This window comes from Lycorma delicatula, chromosome 2 (genome assembly GCF_047948215.1).
Source record: "Lycorma delicatula isolate Av1 chromosome 2, ASM4794821v1, whole genome shotgun sequence".
NCBI lineage: Eukaryota > Metazoa > Arthropoda > Insecta > Hemiptera > Fulgoridae > Lycorma > Lycorma delicatula.
The window spans coordinates 102,871,091-102,877,090 of record NC_134456.1 but is presented as its reverse complement, the minus strand read 5'-3'; positions in this window follow the sequence as shown (position 1 = coordinate 102,877,090).

Sequence of the window (6,000 nt, the reverse complement as noted above, 5' to 3'; positions counted from 1 at the left end):
GGTAAAGAGCTAAATTGCTATTTCTTGCTCACTTTCTTGGTTTCCAGCTAGTGGTAATGGATTTAGATTTTTTATTAAAAAATTAAATCTTAACTGCATATTTTTGAGTGCATCTCAGCTTATGTTGGCTTTCAGAAACAAATAAGCTTACCATTATGAATAGTGGTATTCATAATGATAAATTATGCATAAGAGATTCATTAAATTTTTAAAAAGTTATACTAGGATTGGAGTGATAAAAAGTGAGTTCTATATCCTGAAGGAAATTAGATTATGAAATATTACTCATTTATGTGTTTTTACTTTAAAAACGTATTTTTAGTAACAAAATCTAAACATTTTTTTAAAATTTAAATTATTTGATTGTTTTTCTTTAAGTTATGATATTTTCTTTAAATATGATTTCATTATTCTTTAAATGATACCTTTATCTAGATTGAATATTTTTTCTACAATTTTTACACGACTGCCCAAAAATATGTGTAATGTATTTAGGATGTGTATATATATAAAGGTTAACTGTTTGTCCAGGAGGCACCCACTCTTTATGAATAATTCCCTTGGAATCGAAGAAGCACACAAGCATGCATTTCACTTTTGACTTTGACATGCGAGCTTTTTTTGGTCTGGGTGATCCCTTTGTGCAGCATTGCGAACTTTGGCGTTTTGTCTCTGGATTGTATTGAAAAAACCAACCTTCATCACCAGTGATAACACGGCTCAACAAATCTGGATTGATTTCAGTTTTCTCTAACAGATTAGCTGCCACATTTTTCTGTGTTTCTCGCTGTTGTTGTGTGAGATTTTTGGGGACCATTTTTGCACAAATCTTTCTCATACCAAGATCTTCAGTTAATATTAGATGAACCATTTCTCGATTGATGTTGAGTTCTTCTGCAATCATTTTCACAGATAATCTTCGATCAGATTGTACGATTTCACGCACCCTGGTCAAGTTGACATCTGTCCGTGAGGTTGATGGTCGTCCATTGCGGTCTTCATCTTCAACATTCGTTCTGCCTTCACTAAAAATTTTATGCCACCGAAAAACTTGAGCTCTTGACATAACCTCCTCTCCAAAAGCCTTCTGAAGCTTACCATAAGTTGTCGTCGCGTTTTCACCCAATTTAACGCAAAAAGGAATGGCATACCGTTGCGCAATATTTTGCGATTTCATTTCTGTGGCGAGAGACACAAACACGTGTTCACTTATTACAGCACAACTCACGACTGAGCAATTGCATCAATGTGCCGCTTGGACTAGAAGTAGCTTATAGACCAAGGTCAAAGATAGTGTGCCTACGCAAGCTGCAGGGTTGCCACATCTTGCAAAGAAAAATCAGTCTCATTACTTTATTGTCGCACCTCGTATATACTTATATATATCAGTTTAAATAAATTTTAAAAGTGTTGAAAAAATTATACTATATTCAATGTTGTCACCCGAATGCTCTTTAATTATCCTATAAGTTTTTTTTGTGTATATATATTATATGTATGTTGTAATGGAGATTTGTCGGTTGAAGCACAAACTTTAATGAATTTAATCAATGAACTGTGAGCCTCTATCACTGTGTGAGCATGGCTTAAACTGAATGTTTCAAATAAATCTAATTAATAATTTTATAAAAATAATAGAATTAAATTTACATTAAATAAAATAAAGTAATATAAATAAAGTTAAACAATTTTAAATTGAAATAATAATAATATTAATGAGCTTTCCCTCAGGAAATCTCACTTGGGGATTGCATATGAGTGGTGAGGTGATGGGAGCACCTTGAGTGAGGCTAGACAATCATCACCAACAACTGGTAACAAATGAATTGCCTTTGGGGCGCTGTTTTGGAAGATGCAATGGGTGCTCTTATAATATCTCTGCAAAAAATCATCTGATTTTCAAAATCCAAATGGAGTATTTATTAGAAGGCTAACTTTTGCATGCACAGGTACACTCTCGATCTAACACATCACTCTTAGAAGGAGTCCTGAAAAAAGGAGTGTTGTGTGTTTAGGGTGTGTGTATGTATGTTTGTTCCATCATAGCAACTCAACGGCTGAACCGATTTAGATATATGACCCCGCATTGGAATCCCTATGTTACCGGAAGTGTCATAGTCTAAGGTATATAAATATGTATACATACATATATATATATATATATATGTATATGTTTACATAAAATTAAAAAATTTGGAAAAGATTATACTATATACAAAATTGTTACCCGCACGCTCTTTTTAATTATCGTATATTAAAGAGCAAGTTTTTTTTTTGGGCAGTTGTTTTTTAATATTTATCTTTTGTAACAAATTTGAAAATTCTGAATTACTTTACTGGTAGAGATATAGCAGGTAATATACCATCATCTCTGTAATGATATGTCACTTCATTATCTAATGTGATTTTACATTATAATGCCCTGTTTTATATATATATATATATATACACACACACACAAGAGGTCTCTTCAAAAAATAACCGAACTTTTTTAATTACATGCCAATGGAAATATTTAGTGACATGCGGTTGGCAACATTGTATTCCGCATACCTCCTCTGTAACCACATGTTCTTCTGTTGAAATCTCATTTAGTTTTCATGTTATTGTTATTTGTGTGCAACATGTTAATAGTGTTATCAGTGATTTTTGTAAAATGAACATTTTTATTAGACCAAAATTAAAATTAGACCACAAGTATATTTAAAAAGTAATCATTTTCCACTTCATCACTGGCAGGAGGATTAAATTTTTAAACTCTATTTAAATTACAGGATAATTCAACTATGTGATTGCCAGCTTTTATGTATCAAAAAAATGTTAAAAATGCCTTAGAGGTAATCAGGCAAAGGCACAATAAATTCTACATGCTGTTTTCTTTTGAAATTTTCATCAGTTATTCAGCCAAAAACTTTGTAGACTAAATTTGCTCTGGTATGTGATTATCATTCACCATTATCAAAAGATGTTGATCAGTCTTCCAATGGATTATGAATTGGAGAAATAATTGACAAGGCAGCTTGTTAATTACATGTAAGAGCTGACATATTTAACTCGACTTATGTATGGGAAATTGTTTATTAAATGTCTTTAGTGAGTGGCAATTTATCCACGTTTCAAATCCACATTTTTTTTTTTTTTTTAAATAATGTTGCCAGATAAAATTTCAGGTTGTCGCACTTATAATAAGCATGTTTATCATGTAAGAAGTAATTGAAAATGTTCTGATCCGTACCATAGTAATATTTTACTACATTCTGATTAATTTACATAAATTGATTTTATTGTTAGTTATGTAATAAAATTTATATTTTTAAATTATACATTTATTAATAAAAATCCATCTTGTGGTTAGGTATGTAGGTAATTTTATGGTTCTTCCAAATCCAACTGTCAATTTTTAAGAATTTTTTAACTTAATACTTGTAAAATAGCTTGTTTTTGAATGGTGATATACGTATGAATCATTAGTACACAGAATAAAATTTGAAACTGAAAATTATATTATCTTACAGTGTGCAATATTTTACTTTCTTGCAAAAATTTCACTTCTTTTTCAGACTCTTAACATCTCGAACAATTGAAACAAAAGTGTATAGAGCCATTATATTCAGCGATATAATAACATGCAAATCACAAGTAGTCAGAAGAAATAAATACGAACACAGTTACTCTTCACAGGTTATTTTGAATTATTTCTCAAATTTAATTTTTGTTTATTCCTTCTGAAAAAGTAATAAAAAATTGGATAAAGGGACTGTTGCGATTCCAAAAAAGAACCAATTTTACCTGTATACCTGTACTTATATTTAAAATTTATTTTATTTTGTTTAATTAAATTAGTATATTTTTACTAATAACAATTTAATCAGTGTTCTAACTCTAACAAATATGACAGATTTTTTTTTATCAACATTATGGATATATATAATGTTATGTACATTGCATATACACTTTTTTTTTCACGCCTTTTATATTTATTGATTTAACATTCTACATTGAGCAGCCCAATAAAGAATACGTGTATGATAATGTTTCCTGCCCTTATAGCAGTCATCAGACTTCAGTCAGTGCTTCTCATGTATTGAGATGAACACCATTCGTAAGATCTCCCGAGTTGCATAACCCACAGACAGGGCGTCGTTCATCCCGATTGGGGATTGAATTACCGTACCATGCGTATCCTTAACAAAGGTGTCGGTGAGTCTATTATGCTATATGCTGCACCTTCTGGGCTCACCGTTCGCTTTTAGGTGGTCCGCGGACGTTTTGCTTCGTGCCCAGCCACTCCTCTTGCTGGTTGTTATATGCGGTTATAGAATAGTCTCGCGGGAGGCAGTCTGTGTTATAGCCGGTATCAAACCAATAGATATCTTGGCTAATGAGCATAAGGAACGATATACTTCCAAGGTAAATAACCTATTGACGTCAGAACGAAAGCAGGAGATTGAAGACCGGGGCCTTACGTCTTGGCAGGTCACGTGGGACAAATCCTCCACAGGTCGCTACACGCATGGTATATTTCTTAGTGTCTGATGTAAGTGCGATTAGATGAGTTTCCCCCAATCGGCTATATCACACAATTTCTCCGGGCACGGTGCCTTTCGGGCGAGTTTGGCTAGGTTTCATTTGGTGGATTCGAGTCGATGCCCGGATTGTGGGACTGATGATACAGTGAACCACGTCCTCTATGTCTGTCCCCGATTTGAAGTCGAACGTTCACGAGCTGTTAGGGAACTTGAGAGAATACATTCCTTTCTGGATCTCCGTATTAATTGGATGATCCGTGAGGAGTGGTCTATAGTGGCTGGTTTTCTTCGCGCCCTCGCGTTGTGTAGGTCTGCAGAGGAAGTTTAGTCGAGGTATTTGATCGTGGTAAGATCCCGGGTGGCTAGGGTTCCGGCCTAGGGATTAGATTGGTTGGAGGTAGGCGCATTGGCATCGTGGTTACATTGGTATTGTTTATGATTCGATTTGGGGCTCCCGCTTGCCGGGGTATGGTAGCCCGTGCTACCCGGGGGCGTGGCTTCGTTCCGCCGGTGGCGGTCCTGATTGTGACTTGGTAATGCCGCACGAGACTCCATGATGGGACCGGGTGATGGTGCGGGGTGTGCCCCCGGCTCCTGCGCGAACCGGAATGAGGTTTCGTTCCCCTTGTTAGGTGACTTAATTTGGTCGACTTATTTGGCTGTATGTCTGAATTTCTATGTTGCGTAAAACATAATTTTTATTGGTATGAGTGTAGCACTGATTTAACTTTCAACTCGTTTGTTTTCTGAGGCATTCACACTCACGAACGGTGCTGTCAAATCTGGATTAGGTGCGGGGTTCGCACGTCCGCGGTTTCGGTCAGTTAGTTTGAGGGAATCGAGATGTCCGTTGGAGGCCTACGTGAAGGCAAAATTTGATTTGTATTTTACTGATGCATATGTCTGCTGAGGCATTTACATCGGTGCCATCCCGACCAAGACCTGGCTGATGACTGAGAGAGTTAAAGGGTCTAAAGACGACCTCCGGTGAAGTCCCTCTGGGCTCGGAACAGAGGGGGTGGTGTGGCGACCAGTAACGTCACAAGGTGTCTTCCTCCTACGGGTTTGGGATGGCTCCCCATTTGGTTCCAGTTAATCGCTTTCGCAAGCCAAGCCGCTTGCTTTCTTTGTGCACTAGCTGGTCAACATGTTTTGTCCATTGGTTCTATTATGGTTCTGGAAGCATGTCCGCTGTTTTGTACAGAAGGGAACTTAATTGTGTCTATTCGACAGCTCTCGGATAATCATGTCCGTGTGGATGTTCAGAAATTGCATCTGTATGTTGCTAGTTCATATTTCCAGTATAGAGATCCTGCTTATCGTCATCTTGTGGTCTGGAATAAAATCCTACGATTCTCTGGCACTGGTCCAGTCCCTAAAGGTGCGGATGTGAATGCTAAGTCAATCTTCTGGCATAGCGGTTACACCGATGTTGGCGGTGAAGTAATAGAGGGCTTTTTAGCCCAGCATG